We start from the raw sequence: 17,346 nt of genomic DNA on the forward strand, positions 1-17,346 counted from the left end.
TTTCAACCTTATGGTATTATCAAGCATCTAAACTAGACAATTACATTTTTGATACTGAAATAAAGAAAGAAATAAAAGTTTAGATTCTTGAAAATACCATAAGGTTGAAATAAATTATTGCATCGACAATTATGTAATTTCCGTGTTATATTTTTATGTTATTGCTCTGTTTACCACATTGAGCTCTCATACCCGGATTTCCTCCTAGAATTATTCCATTATAACACTATAATATATATATATATATATATATATATATATATATATATATAGAGAGAGAGAGAGAGAGAGAGAGAGAGAGAGAGAAACTTATTTTCTTTATATTTTTAAATATTTTCCAGTGATATTTGCCTTACTTAAAAAATGCTAGTTTTATTTTGGGTTCTTTACAACCCCCGCCACTCTTTTTGCTGATGAGGAGACTTTGTTTTATGAAATCAAATGATAAAATTATTGTTCAAGACGTATTGTCTGTGTCAATAAAAACATCGTTTCCGAAACGATCGTACACTTTATTGATTTTGTTTGTTTTTCTTTTTGAAACCGATTTTTAATTATAAATTATGAATCATTTTACTCAATATATATATATATATGTATGTGTGTGTGTGTGTGTGTGTGTGTGTGTGTGTGTGTGTGTGTGTGTGTGTGTGTGTGTAAAACGACATTATTTTTTGCACCAACCTAATAATATAGACGATTTATATCCATTTCGAACGAGCTCATTCTGGCAGTAAAGGCGTTTGTATATCTTCAACATTAAATTTGGGATTTTAAATAAGAAAATGTCACTGGGTATAAACTGGATTTAATCTTATATATAAACGGTACTATGTCTGTTTGTCTGTCTGTCTCTATATTTTCAAACTCTACCTCTACCGTAACTAAAAGTCGCAGAGCGGAGCTAGGGACCTCAAATGAGTGGGAGTATGGAACATTCATATGCGTGTAACATTGGCACAGTGGTAACGTCACCAGCTTTGAAAGCTAGTGTAGATTTCGGTTTCGATTCTAGCTGATGGCATCCAATTTTTTTTTCTTTTTGAAATCACGACTCGATTATAATATATACAAAATCTGAACCAATAAAAATATCATATATAAGTGTATTTTACAATCGAGAAAAGCCGCCCTCCTCCTGCGCTAGTAATTATTTTTTAAATTATATTTGTTAACCCACTTTGAAAAATCTTTTTACTCTGATCGTTTTATTAGTGTGGCCCTTTATTCTGAAATGTGCAATCAGCATTAGTATTTAACAAAATGCATCTCGTTAGCGTTGACCGGAATTAAATGAAGTCATTTTCATATTTTTCCCCCCTTTTTTTCCACTGAGGGAACATGAAATCTAACCTTCTTGTTTTTTGTTTTTTTTCAGGTGATTACTTAACATATTTCATGTTAGCATATCTCTGTGTCGGATTAAATATTTTAAATAAAATAAAATACGCACTTATATTGCCAATAACACGCTACAAAAATAACAAATAGTAATTGGCAAGTGAGAATCAAAATTTAGTTTTTCACAGTAAATGCTACTTATATCTGACTTTAAAAACCGTACAAAGTAACTTCATATGTTTGATAACCTGGACAATCTATTGGCAACGTAAAGTCTATTTTAGAACATCGGTGGTCCACGGACCGCGGTTAGGAATCACTAGACTCGAGTAACCAACATACGCTCTTCATCTTTTAGAGACGGAATGGTTTCTGTTGAAATTTTAGTTCTATTATTCTTCCAAATTCAAGAATTTCAATATTTCTAATTATCATTTCATCGCAAAAAAAAAAAAAAATAAAATAACTTTAAGAAACAACAATGAAATAGATCTCCTTCCAAAATGCTATTGAATCGTTCTTAAAAGAAATCGTAAAACGAATTCATTTCAAAACGAATTGAGAGAAATAGAAATATTTAAAAGGTTATATGTCTGTTTGTTTGTTTGTTTGTTTGTCTGTCTGTCTGTCTGTCTCCATATTTCCAAACTCTATCTCCACCGAAACTAAAAGTCGCAGAGCGGCGCTAGGGGATTGAAATAATTGGATTATTCATTGGCCGTTCTTTTATGGGTCTTTAGCCGATTAAAATAGTTTTTAAAAGGTAAATATGGGTCACAATTGAAAAAAAAACATCGTTATGCATTTTGTACTTTCATCTTAGTTTATTTTTAATTTTATTTTTTCTCACTTCATATGCGTGTCATGTTAGTACAGTGGTAACGTCACCAGCTTTGAATGTTACAGCTTTGCTTTCGGTTTCACTTCTAACTGATATCACCTAAATACTTTTTTTTTTCATTTTTGAAATCACTACATAATAATATATATGAAATCTGGACAAATTAAAATATCATATTTAAGCGTATTTTACGACCGACCAAAGCCGGTCGACCGTCCCCCCCCCCTTAACCGCCCAATGAATAGAAAATATTTTGATAAAATAAAACTGAAACTTTGTATATGAGGGACGTTCCAAAAGTCATGTTTTTTTTATTCCGACGATCGATCAAAGTGGTGTTTGGAGGTGTATGTTGAGCAAAAAAAAAAAAAAAGCCTCAATTTTTTAAACTTTGACCCCTATTATGACCCCTTAACATTTATTGTTTTGGGCTCAAATCAAGTTATTAAATTAGATCCATGTCCAAGGAACCTATACCTAAAATGTCAAGCGTTTAGACACAAAATTCTCGGAGGAGCTTGGTAGAGTTCTCAAAGGTCAAATCGTTGAATTTTGACCTCTTAACAATGAATTTTCTGGGCGAAAACCGATCACATAGATTTTCCAAAATCTCAGTATTCTGTACATCAAATTTCGAGTCTGTATACTGAAAATTGACAGCGTAATTGCATTGGAAAATGTACACACACAGACAGATACAGACACAAACACAGACACGTTCACTTATATATATATATATATATATATATATATATATATATATATATATATATATATATATATATATATACTAGCATGGCGTTGCCCGGGTGTGAGGTATATGCTGAGCAAAAAAAAAAAAAAAAACGGTCAATTTTTTAAACTTTGACTCCTATTGAGACCCCTAAAAATGTATTTTTAAGGGCTTTAATCAAGTTATTAAGTTAGATCCATTTCGAAGGAATCTCTATTTAAAATTTCAAGTGCTTAGACCCCAAATTCTCGGAGGAGTTTGTTAGAGTTCAAATTGTTGAACTTTGACCCGTTTACAGCCAACTTTCTGGCCGAAAATGGATCACATAGATTTCCCCAAATCTCAGTACCCTGTATATCAAATTTCGAGTCTGTAGACTAAAAATTGACAGAGTTATTGCGTAGAGAAATGTACACAGACACACAGACACGTTCACTTTTATAGATATACCAGCATTTCAGCCTGGCCTTGCCCGAGGTGTTTGAATGTGTATGTTGAGCAAAAAAAAAAAAAAAAAAAAAGTGATAGTAGGAAGGAAGACTCGAACCCGTACCGCAGAGAAGGAAAATAACGGGGTAAAACCTAACGTTTATGCTGTTACGACCACCGCCAAACCGGAAGAGACATTTTTAAAAAAATAAGTCTAGACAATCTAAAGGAGAGGATAGCTTTCAAAAATATCGGCGAAAAAAGTGAGCCCCCCCCCCTGTAGAAAAGTGCCTAGTTGAAGGGGAAAATATTAATGTTTTTAACCAAATTTTTCGATATTTGTCGTATGAAAGGTCGAACTTTAAAACAATGCTGATCTTGGTAAAATCCGTCGCCTCTATTGAAAGTTTAAGGCAGACATACAAACAGACATACATACATACATTTATATATTGGTAACTAAAAATTTTCGACCCAAACTGATGAAAAAGCTTGCCCTATCTCTAAATACCCTTTATGTAAAATTTCAAATATTTAGACCAGAAATTGTCTGAGTAATTTGGAAGAGACCGCAGAGGTCAATTTTTTTTAACTTTGACCCCTATTATGACCCCTTAAAATTTATTGTTTTGGGCTTAAATCAAGTTGTTAAGTTAGATCCATGTCCAAGTAATCTATATCTAAAATTTCAATTGTTTAGACCCAAAATTTTCGGAGGAGTTTGGTAGAGTTCTCAAAGGTCAAATCGTTGAACTTTGACCCTTTAATCACCACATTTCTGGCCAAAGCCGATCACATAGATTTTCCCATATCTCAGTACCCTGTATATTAAATTTCGAGTCTGTATACTAAAAATTGACAGAATTATTGCGTAGGGAAATGTACACAGACACACAGACAGACAAATACACAAATACACAGATACACAGACACGTTCACTTTTATAGATATATAGATAAATAGATAGATTTGCTTAACAAAAATATATACGTATACATAAATATATAACGTATACATAAATATATAAGGAAACAATTTTGTGTTTACTGTAAACTTTTTTCGCAAATATTATGCAAGTATAAATCATATAGAATATCTGCATGAATATAATTACAGGTAATAGTTAACTAAAGATGATTATCACATTAAAAAACCGAAGCAACTAATAGGGAATTAATTAAAATGAATGTTTAAAAGAATATGCAAATTAGCTAGATCTTTTGTTAGTGAATGCAATTCCACAACCCATATATAAGAAAACTGTATTTTCTTTTTAAATAAACAGAAAAGAGAGTTTTTAATATGAATATCGATACACACAACAGAAAACCGAATTTATAGGAATATAGAAGATAGATATAGATAGATAGATTGATCATCAATTGCTTTAACTCGCTTATACCAAAGAAACCACCGTTACTTTTACTATTACCCAACAAAATCAATTTTTAAATGATCGATTGTATATTTATTGATTTTTTGTCTTTGTGTTACATAGTGCGGACGCGCGTATGCAAATGCTTGCGAAATGATGTCACCGATAGGGAAAAATAAATACTTTCAAAAGTAGATCACGTTAGAGGAGTGAATGACGCCCGAGAAGACGATCACGTAAGAGACCTCACAGCGGTAAAGAAAGAATGGACAAATAAATGTCGTCGTACAACAACAAAAGAAAAAAACGAGTTGAAGTTCTTTTTTATTCTTTGTTCACTTTGCGACACAGGCTACAACGTGTTGGTTCCCCGGACAAGGTTACATTAGCTCAACTTTTTTCGTTCCCCATTAATCAAAGATGGTCGATATATGATCGAACAATCTATAGGAGCAGCTCTAATCGAACTTGTATTAAAAAAAAAAATCCCTTTCGTGTTACTGGTTTCGGTACTTCTGCAGTTTAAATCCCGTTTTTCTCCGAGTCTCGCTCGGCAACCCGCAGCGGACGACGAAAATCGCCGGATCATACAGAGTGAGACAAAAGGATTGCGAGCGAACAGGCCGCAAAAATTTGAAGAAAAAAGAAAGAAAGGAAAGAGTTTCAAAAACAAAAACAAAAAAAAAGAAAAGAAAAGAAAGGGCAGAGTATCATTGCGCTTCAAGCAATAAGTCTTTAATCTTGTGACAAGGAAGGAAACTGAACAATTCCAAAAACCAGTTGCTAGCAATAGAGAAGATGTGCACAAAATGTCGTCAAAAACTACGAAACGTAACCGACTATTTCGGCTGGAGGTGCAGTAATTTGTGCACGAATTCAAATCTGTGCCTAAACCTAAACGTAGATTCCATGAACAAAGCTTTTTTTATTAGAACTGTACGCCTGTGAAATTGTCTTCCGTTTTCCTGCTTTCCGGCTGACTACAATATGGTTGTGTTCAAGTCTAACATAAATAAGTTCTTGATGAGCCGTTCCATATAAGTTATCAAATTTAACAAATTTTCATTACTAATGATTATTATATTGTCCAATTTCTACTGTACACTCTTTAACCCTTATCCTTGAGTGGCCTCTTGGCCTTGATAATGAGTTGATACATATGAAAAAAAAAAAGAAAAAGTCCAATGTGAACAAGTTCTAATTGAATCGTCCCCCTAAATAATCCAAGTTTCAAAATTCCCACTGTTTACTATGCTAAAATCACAATGACTAATGTATACCTATTAACCCTTGTCCTCGAGTGGCCTCTGGGCCTTGATAAGTGGTGACACCCTTGTAAAAAAAAAATAAATAAATAAAAAATAAACAAAGCTCTTATTGCAAAAAAAAAGAAGAAAAAAAAACAAAGAACAGAAAAAACACAGTGGCCAGTTATAAAAAAAAAATAAAACCAATAAGATTTATGAAATTATTACGGTAGTTTGTTTCTTTTATTATTTTTTTTTTTTACTTTTTCGTTTTTGTATTGACTTCCGTTCGCTCGGTATAATCCGACGGTTTTCGTCATCCGCCGGGCGTTGTCGAGCAAGACTCGTAGAAAAACGGGATTTGAACTGCAGAAGTACCCTGGTTTCGGAAGCAATTCATGTCTCTGGTACAGGTGTTAACCTCTCATCTAACCTAATTAATGTAGGTGTTTCCGGATTGAAAACTAAAGTACTTAAGAATGTCGTTATTTTTTTTTTTTTTTTACAAAGGCACCACCACATTATCAAGGCCCAGAGGCCACTCAAGGATAAGGGTTAAAGAGTGTACAGTAGAAATTGGTCAATATAGTAATCTTTAGTAATGAAAATTTGTTAAATTTAATAACTTATATGGAACGGCTCATCAAGAACTTATTTACTTTAGACTTGAACACATCCATAGTGTAGTCAGCCGGAAAGCAGGAAAACGGAAGACAATTCCACAGGCGTGCAGTTCTAAGAAAGAAGCTTTGTTCATGGAATCTACGTTTAGGTTTAGGCACAGATAAAGAGTGGGGGAAATTATTGATAGTGTTAACAGCTAGACGAGTGTTTCTTGTGAAAGTTTGGCGAGGGGGGGAACCATAGATTGAAGCTCAGTTGTACACTTTCCATGAAAATAACGATACATCAGAGACAAACTCGCAACATCTCTTCTGTGAGATAGAGGTTGCAAGGAGGAGAAAAGGACATCTCCTACGAGGCTACGAAGTCTATTTTAAACTCTATCAAGGCAGGACAAATAAATATACATAAAACTGTGGCTTTTTAGAAAATTCTCAAAGTCTCGTTTCCATTTTCGGGCTACTTCCTCAGGAGAATGGTCAGGATGACTGGGGAAAATAAAATATAGCAAAGATGAAATCGATGAAATTTTTTTCTTTCTTCTTTTTTTCTTCTTCTAATTTTTGCCGTCTATTCGCTCGCGACTCATCTTTGGTGTATTTTATTTTCTTTAATCATCCTTTTCATTCTCCTGAGGAAGTCCCCCGAAAATGTGGACGAAACGTTGTGAATATTTTCAAAAAGGCCACACAGGTTTTCTTTCTCTTTTTTCAATAATGATATGATATCATACCTGCTTTTATTTTCATATATGACTGTATTTATGTTAAATTGTTTACGGAAATTTGGATAAGCATGTCGGTGTGCTAGTAGAAATAAGGACATAGAGATGTGAGTAAATATAAAGCAAGATATTTCGATGGAAGATTTGTAACAGAGTGCGTATGAGCACGTGGTAAAATATCAGTAGCGGCCGAAGGATGGATGGCAAGCGATTGCATTAGCAGCAGGAGTAGTGTTTGAATGCGTATGCAAATTAGGAAGTGTGAGCGAGAAGAAAAAAGTAGGCGTCGAAGGAGACGGACGTGTAAAGTGAAGACGGGAAGAGGGCGGCTGTAGTCAGCGTGTTGTTGGAAGAAAGAGAAACGCGTGTCAGGTTAGATGTGGCATCGAGAGGGCAACGAGAATAACGAGAATGAATGCTTTTGTTAAACAAGAGAAAAAAATGTCGACCCGGATTTATTTATTTATCTTTGTTTATTCCTTTTAAATGGTGTCGGACAGCGTAGAGGTTTGAACTGTAACAGACACAGTTCGGGCGTAACACCACCGTTACATTGTTTTACCATGTTCATTTGGTAAAAAAGGCTTTATTTCATTGAACTCGAAATTTTATACATTGAAAACAGAAAAATCCATTGAATAGATAAAAACACAACGGGGGAGAATAGGCGCTATTTGCAGTAGGTACGTGGGGGAGAGTATACGGTGCATCTTCTATCTCACAGTCGCTATCTTGCTACTGTCAGTCTTTTTATATAAATACTATTATACAGGGTGGGACGATAAAGAGTCGCCCTAAAGAAATCAACACTGCAGCTTTAATTTAAAACTTTTATCTAAAAAGTCAATTCATGGTGACTTCATTATGTAGCAGAGCTGACATCTATTCAATGTAGCCGCCTTCAGCTTCAATCATTGTCTCGATACGGGTCCGGAACTGGGAGCATGCCTTTTCCACAAGCGCCGGCGAAAGCTCGGCGAATACTCAGCAGATGGCTGGCTTTGGTTTTGTAGGAGGTCATATTGGTGATGTTCTCAACGTATGACAAATAGACAGCGGATTAAAGTCGGGGTAGAAAGGGAACCAGTGAGAGAATGGTTCAAAGTTGTAGCACTCCCGAAACCAAGCCTGGGTCTCTTTGAACTTGTGGGCTGGCACTGAGTCCTGCTGCCACACCCAGGGTCTGCCAGCGGTCAACTAATTGCACCAGGTGATAACCATACTCTTCAACACATCCAGGTATACTTTAGTATTGACTTGTGGCCGGAAACTTTGTTTTTCATCAGCCTGGGACGTCCTTCTTATTCGTGGTAATTCAGCGATGCATTTTGAGAGTGATGGCAATGGTCCTGTTGTCATAATTTGGATTGGTAGAGAGCATGAGTTGTACAGCAGCACATGTCCGATCTCGCTGTTGGACATCGTGTCACTTTCAGGCACGATAGTAGACTCCTCTCGGTCTTCGGATTTGTACCCCACTTGCCAACTAGTAAATGATCGGCAAAAAAAAAAACCGGATTCCATCAAGCGGAAACGGAACCGTGTTGTCTTTTCTGGGGCGACAATTCTCGTTGGCTGCCTCGTCCACCCAACAAACTCATGAACCTTGGCGAAGCGTAATTCTTTGATAATTTTATAAAATCAGTAGTAGGTTCTCTACAGTGCAATGTAGAATAAAATGTATTTTGGACGAAGTCACTGCGTAGAGGCATGGGAAGCTTTCTCTCGGTATACCGTGATGAGTCCCAAACTAGAACAGACAATCGATCGATTTGATTGAAAAATGAGCGAGTTCACCGATTTCGATGACAGTGAAACATTTGTTGATCATTATTCAATCCCGGGCAATGTCGGGTCTCCCTGCGAGTATATATATATATATATATATATATATATATATATATATATACATACACATATATATATACACACATATATATACACACACACATATATATATATATATATATATATATATATATATATATATATATATATATATAAGGATCCGTGGCGTAGAGTATAAAGTACTTGATAATTTAAATAATACGAATTTCTTCGTTTAATCACACTTTAAGTTTAGAATTGCATTTCCATCATAAAACGCTCAGATAAAATGGGCGCATCTTAATAAGTAATGATAATATTATTGAAATATTTCCGAACTTACATCTAGAACTAAAAGGTTTTCAGCTGATTGACCCCGAGATAAACTCAACATAAAGACAGGTGCGTTCGAGCTGAACAGCGGAGTTGATACGCCCGGCCTGTTGTCACTAAGTCGAGTATTTTGTGGCATTTCAAGGCCACCGTAATAGTAAAACTAGTCGCGGAAGAAGCGTGATACAATCGTAACGCATTCGGTGAATGGAGCCACGATAGAATATAGCATCAGAAGAAACAATTCAATTTCTGAGTTGCAACGGTAGCAGTAGTAGTAATTGCTCCTGCAATAGCAAATATTATTCAAATAGAAATTCAAATGACGTTTCTGAATTTTTGAGATGAGGATTGGTTATTCGTATTATTTGGAATATTCGGACTACTGTTTTCATCTTGAGTGTGGTTTTCACAATGTTTCAGTCGATGTAACCTTCGACCTTATTCAGGTGTATCTTGTCGAACTCGGGAATGTTTCTGTCGAACGCGGGAATTTGGACGGAATTTCGAGCGGAACCCTTTACTTACTTCACGGGGGTAGCGTGCTCTTGTTCCGTCAGACATAAGTAATTTAAATTCAAATGTTGTAGGTGCCGTTTTAAGCGAGCACTTGCAGGTGTTTGTTCATCTGTTGTAAGGTGCTCGTTCGTTATGCGTTCTTTTTTTTTTTTTTTTTTTTTGATAGAAAGTATCCACTTCGCTAGGTCCTGAAATCGAGAATTACGAATCTGTTTTATTAAAAAAAAAAAAAGAAGCCACAATTATATTTTAGGCTATAAGTATTAGTATACTTTTAAGAAGCACGGGGACAATGGAATTTCTTTCTAAACTCACATTTTAAGTTTATATTTTAGGCGTTTTTTTTTTTGTTTTTTTTTTGTCAACTAATTTAAAAAAAAAATTGTTGACTTATTTATAAATAATCAAATCAACTTTTTTTTACATATATACATACATACATACATATATATATATATATATATATATATATATATATATATATATATATATATATATTAGAATATGTTTATTTTATTTTCAACACATTTTAAATTTAAGATTAAGATTAATTATTAATTAAACAAATATAATTATATTATAAAGTTATAAACAATTAAAAACAAATATTAATGAATTACTTGGAATTCTCTTGAGATGAGTAATTTGTATTATTATCCATTTTCTTTTATTGCGGACTATTATCCTCCTCTTGTAGTCGTTGTTTCACCTGACGAAGGCCAGAGAAATAGTTGACCGAAACGTCACGAAATAACAACTAAAAGATAAGTTCCGCAATAAATAAATAAATGGATAAATAATTAATGACGAATATAAAATTACAACATTTTTCTAAATTATAAAAAAAGAAAAGATTTTTAGTCCGTTAAATCAGAGCCCTTTAATGAGTGCTTAATGCTAAATTAATTATTCAATATGATTAAATTGGTGCTTATTTTTACATTAAATACAAATCTCTATTGGTTTTTGTTAATCATTAATTGTGCATCGAACGGATACCATCATACTTAGTTCGCTGCCTCTTATCATAACAAAGGTTCATAGAAAATTTCAACCAGATCAGCTCAGTAGTTCCCGAGAAAAAAAACTGGATCTAGAATACTAATCCTGTAACGTTAGCCACGTTTACACACGTAGACTTAACACGTTTTAGCAGATTACGTCACAAGGAACATAGGCCAAGTAATAACTCTAATCATTTTTTTTTCACGAGATCGGTATCATTTTGAAGCTCGACCTTTCGGACGACAAATATCGAAAAATTGACTAAAAAAATTAATTCCTTCACTCTCAACTGGGCACTTTTCTACAGGGAGGGGGGTCGCTTTTTTCGCTGATATTTTCAAAAATCATCGCCTCTTTTCGATTAACTAGCCTTAGTTTAAACCTTAGTCACTTCCGGTTTGGCGATGGGCGTCGCGTCTTTTTTATGTTCTTTTCCTCCTTCGCGGTACGGGTTCGAGCCGGCTTGCCTACTACCACTTTATTTTTGTTCAACACACCTCCAAACACCCGAGCAAATCCGGGCACCCAGCTTAGTCCTCTATAAATAACTATTAATCCCGAACTGTCTATCGAATAGATACCATAATACTTAGTCCTACTCACTTTATCATAACAAAGATTCCTACAGCTTTTCAGTCAGATCGACCCGGTTGTTTCTGAACAAACTTCTAGAGCAAATGTGTTAATAGAATTTAATGCAACGATGAGCACATATTTAACTATATTCAGCTATCAATTTAGCATAAGTTAATGGCCCATAACTTTTGCCAGTTTAAATATGTGAAAGATCTATAAAAAAGATAACCGAAAAAAAAAACTCGTATTTTATATATATATATATATATATATATATATATATATATATATATATATATATATATATATATTTGTTTACATTAAAATATTGGGCGATTAATCTGATGTAAGGGAGACTACGAACCGAATTTCTAGGAGTAGATAATTCACACCGAATTTAATTATCATTGAAATTAATAAAAACCGATATATATATATATATATGTGTGTGTGTGTGTGTGTGTATATATATATATATATATATATATATATATATATATATATATATATATGAGAGAGAGATTGTATGAATAATATGATGAGGAAAGATAACGAGATAAGGGAGAGGCGGTTGAGAGGGGATATATAAAGATATAGAGAGGTGTATATGGCATACAGAGAGAGAGAGAGAGAGAGAGAGAGGGGGGGAAGAGAGAGAGCTGGAGATATCTAGAAAGAAATGTTTAAAGGAATTTAGTATTTTGCCTTCGATGCTCCCAGGTAACACCAAATAACCATGCTAGTATTGAAATAAAAAAGAACGTAAGAAAAGAAGATTACGTACACACGGGTACGTGTGGTATTGATAACAGAATTGAATCCACAAAGCAGAATATTAACAAATAAGCCTTGCCGTCCCCGAGGTGTAATACATATTTAACAACGCGAACCTGTCCATAATTGGGATTATATTATGCTAATGGGTGTGAAAACAGGCAAAACATTTATAGGCCATCGCATACATCAGCCTAAGGTCGGTCTTCTCACATCGTAAGGATGAAGTGGATTAGTTCCATTAAAACTGTCTTATAAGACAACCACAACCAGTCTTCAAATGTAAGCATGCTAGGGACTGCATGTTTCGTGAGTTGCATGTTTGTAATATCTATATATCTATAAAAGTGAACGTGTCTGTGTGTGTGTCTGTGTGCATTTTCCTACACAATATCTCTGTCAATTTTCAGTCTACAGACTCGAAATTTTATATACAGGGTACTGGGATTTGGGAAAAACTTTTTAATCGATTTTCGGCCAGAAATTTGGCTGTTAAGTGGTCAAAGTTCAACGATTTGACCTTTGAGAACTCTACCAAACTCCTCCGACAATTTTGGGTATAAACACTTGAAATTTTTAGGTATAAGGTTCCTTGGACATGGATCGAACTTAATTACTTGACTAGAGTTCAAAACAATAAATGTTTAGGGGCTATAATAGGGGTCAAAGTTACAAAAAATTTACCGCTTTTTATTTATTTATTTTTTTTTGCTCAACATACACCTCCAAACACCCGGGCAACGCCGAGCACCCATACTAGTAGATGAATAAAAGAGATTCTGTAGAGTAGAAATAAGAGAAATTAGTTTAGTTTGGAGTTTGACCACACAGAATTTGGATTTATTCTATAGATGCACGGTTTCCTGCTGTGGTTATGACTTATTCGTGTGTGTGTGTGTGTGTGTGTGTGTGTGTGTGTGTGTGTGTGTGTGTGTGTTTTTAGTGATGCCTATCTAGATAGGGACCCTTCAAGACCGTTTTTTTATGTGGATAAATTGGCAGTCGTATATACGTAATAATTACATTAACACGCTGATTCTCATATCATGGAAGCCAAGCAACGTTGAAAATGGCCAGTAGCAGATGTGTGACCATTCAGGAACATTACACTATACTAATACTCGAAAGGGTTATCATACAGGGATAGATAGAAATTCTCAGCTGCGGTCGAGGCAACACATTTTGTAGAAAGAAACAAAGGAAAAATCCAATCAGAGAGAGTCTGTTAATCCTGTAAAGCAGCCTACTAGTGACAGTGTCAAAAACGTAACACTCGCTTCCAATTTGGCATACGGCAACACGGAAGTAGTAAGATTCAGAAAACTGTCACAAGAATGCTCATGTCACTGTGTAGTCAGGTTTAACTGGAAATAGCGAAACCTAATGAGTGATAAGCGCGTTGGGGCATGCTTTCCAAAATTGTCATACATATGTGTGTGTGAGAGTTAGTTACCGTTTCTCTCTCTCTTTATATATATATATATATATATATATATATATATATATATATATATATATGTGTGTGTGTGTGTGTGTGTGTGTGTGTGTGTGTGTGTGTTTGTCGGTCATCGTTTCTCTCTCTTTCTGCTTCTCTCGCTCTCTCTCTCTCTCTTTCTATATATATATATATATATATATATATATATATGTGTGTGTGTGTGTGTCGGTCATTGTTTCTGTCTGTCTATCTTTCTCTCTTTCTATCTTTCTCTCTTTATATATATATGTGTGTGTGTATATGTGTTGGAATCGTGTGTGTGTCGCGTGTCGATTATCGTTTCTCTCTCTTTCTATTTATCTCTCTATATATATTTGTGTGTACGTGTGTGTGCGTGTGTGTGTGTGTCGGTCATTGTTTCTGTCTGTCTATCGCTCTCTCTTTCTGTCTGTCTGTCTGTCTCTCTCTCTCTCTCTCTATATATATATATATATATATATATGTGTGTGTGTGTTTGTGTGTGTGTGTGTGTGTGTGTCTCGGTCATCGTTTCTGTCCGTCTGTTTCTCTCTCTCTCTCATATATATATATATATATATATATATATATATATATATATATATATATATATATATATATATATATAAGAGCAAATAGTTAATAAAACATGTTAAAAACACTTTGAAAAAGAGTTAAAAACATATTTAATTTGAAAAAGGAAACACTAAATAAGTGGATAGTCCTTAAGCCGTGGAGTTTCGAAGAAATACTTTCCTTCTCATAAGAGGGTAGGATTTAGCAAAACGCGGAATCGGATTTTGCTTGCAGAAGTATTTGATGAAACTACAAGTAAGTCAAAGACCTTCCTTGGTAACAAAAAGTGAAGCAGAGGGAATAGGGTAAAGAAAAAAGTGATTGCACGTGAATTGATTATATATATATATATATATATATATATATATATATATATATATATATATATATATATATATATATATATATATATATATATATATAAGATGAGGTTTTAATAATTGTGAATTATCAAGTTTACAGAGGGGAAAACATAATAAAATCAATTTATTTTCATGTACGATCGTTTCCTGTACGATCGTTTATGTGCATAAAAGTTATCCATGCATGTTTCTAGATGTTAAACTTTAGTCATGCTGACGACAGATGATACCCAGAAACACGTGTGTCCATGGACAACTTTTATGCACGAAAAATATTTACTCCTTGTTCTTATAGACCTTGTCTAAAACACTATATATATATATATATATATTAATAAAAAAGAATGCGAAAAGTATAAAAGCTTATAACTTTTCTTTATTTGTTTTTAATTGGTGACGTGCAGGAATACAAAATAATAATATTATGAAAAAAAAAATTAAAAAACTTTTTTCATAAGTACATAATTTTCGACCGATCCTTCAGTCTTCATCGGTGTAGTGAAAGTATGAGGATGCACGGGGAAAAGGGGAATGGAAAAGGAAGGAAGGTAGAGGAGGAGGAGGAGGAGAAGAAGGAGGAGGAGAAGGAGGTATAGCCAATGAGAAGGTGTCACGTCAGTCTTAAATATATAAACATATAAGTACGCACATACACACATGCACACAGTACATATATACATACAAACGAAAAATTAAAAATTAAACAGTAAATAAAAATGAGAAACGCGTCTTTAACAGTCTAATCCTTTGAATTCTAACGATATTATTTATTCTAAGAGAGAATAAGAATTCAAAGGATATGAGACGTTATGAGGAGAAACGCTATGATGCTCATTTGTAATTTAACGGCTATTTCTCGTTCGAAAAAGAACGAAAACGTCGTTTCTAAATTCAACCGTTTTAAGACAAATATATATATATATATATATATATATATATATATATATATATATATATATATATATATATATATATAATGGAAAGCAATCTACGAAAGATTAATGCAAACAACAGTAAACGTAGTCACTAGTTTTTTCTTCTCTGTGCCAGCCTCTCGAACCAAAGGTTCTGAAGTCCTTCGTCACCTTCACTCAAGGCACGCCTCTGGTCTATCTTCGGCTAGTTTTTCCCACACATTCACATCGATGCCAAGAGCGATCAGATCCCGTTTGGCCACGTCTTTAAAGCGCAGCACCGGGAGACCGCGGCTTCTTGTTCCATTTGCCAGTTCGCTGTAGAGGATATCCTTAGGGAGACAGCCATCGGGCATTCTGCGCAGATGTCGAAGCCATCTCGATCGTCGGATCTTGAGTGTCTGGAACAAGGAGCGGCTGCCGGCACGTCTTAGCACCTCTTCGTTGGTGATTCTATCCCAACAATTGATGTCCATGATACGTCGTAAGCATCGGCGATGTTAGACGTTCAGTCTTTTCTCGTGACGTGCATACGTGGTCCAAGTCTCTGCTCCAGATATATATATATATATATATATATATAATTTATGAAAATATATTTATATCAATTAAGCTATACGAAGACCTTCACGTTTCATCCCCATAACTGGACGATTCCCCACGGGAATGAAGCGCGTAAGCTTACTTGACATAAATATACTTTGATAACTTACAAACTAGCTCTACTCACATATTCAGCACTGCTGAAGTAAATACTGAAATGTTATATTTTTAGAACATTTTATCTGAATACATGAGGAATATAAGGAGGATGTAGTTTGCTTCAAGCATTGTGCACAGTGTGTAGCGAGTTGTGTTTAAAGGCTATGTCAATGTAGTTTTGTAGAAAAATAGCGTTGACTACGAGACAATGGTCAAAAAGAATAAACAATATTGAAATTTGCAGTCGTAAATGAGTTATTTAGCGACGTAATGTGTCGAAATGCGATCATGGTGATATGTTTTTTTTTTTTTATTTTCGAGTAATAACTAATCTTGTGAAATTTCATAAAAATCAACACAGTCGTTTTCGAGTCCATAACAAACTCTCTCTCTCTCTCTCTCCCTCTCTCTCTCTCTCTCTCTCTCACACACACACACACACACACACACACACACAAACACACACAAAGTTCATAGACAGAAGGATAGATACACACGTGCATATTTTTGTTTTGGTCTTGTAATGCAGATGAAATGTAATTACTAGTCGTGACAAGATTGGATGTAAGTCTAATATATAAAAAGCTATATGTCAGTCTGTCTCTCGCTTCATGTGTATGTCTGTCTGTCTGTCTGTCTGTCACCATATACTTGAACTCTATCTCTGTCGAAACTAAAAGTTGCAGAGCGGCCCTAGAGGGCTCAAATGATCAGATTTTTTTATGGACCGTACTTTTATGGGTCTTTAGCTGGCTAAAATACATTTTAAGGGGTCAAAAATGGGTCCAAATTGAAAAAAAAAAATCATTAAACTTTTTGTACATTAATGTTAGTTTATTTTTTAATTTTTAATTAATTCATATGCGTGTCACGTTGGTACAGTGATAACGTCACCAACTTTTAGTGTTACAGTGTTACTTTCGGTTTCGATTCTAGCTGATTGCAGCTAAATACGTTTTTTATTTTTTTACTTTGAAATCAAGTCTGT

The 17,346-nt window shown here is 34.4% G+C and overlaps 1 protein-coding gene and 1 long non-coding RNA gene across 2 annotated transcripts in view; one reads left to right on the top strand and one right to left on the bottom strand.

Moving 5' to 3' along the window:
• Positions 1-17,346, bottom strand: part of LOC145297758 (uncharacterized) — an 859,574-nt gene that overhangs the window by 737,814 nt on the left and 104,414 nt on the right. The gene's annotated exons all lie outside the window — the stretch shown is intronic.
• LOC145297757 (uncharacterized) lies at positions 6,196-8,650 on the top strand. Its single transcript, XR_013870321.1, has 2 exons — positions 6,196-6,450; positions 6,983-8,650. It is a non-coding gene; the product is annotated as an uncharacterized LOC145297757 (long non-coding RNA).

This window comes from Euprymna scolopes, chromosome 18 (genome assembly GCF_053919585.1).
Source record: "Euprymna scolopes isolate OS-2025 chromosome 18, ASM5391958v1, whole genome shotgun sequence".
Taxonomy (NCBI): Eukaryota; Metazoa; Mollusca; class Cephalopoda; order Sepiida; family Sepiolidae; genus Euprymna; species Euprymna scolopes.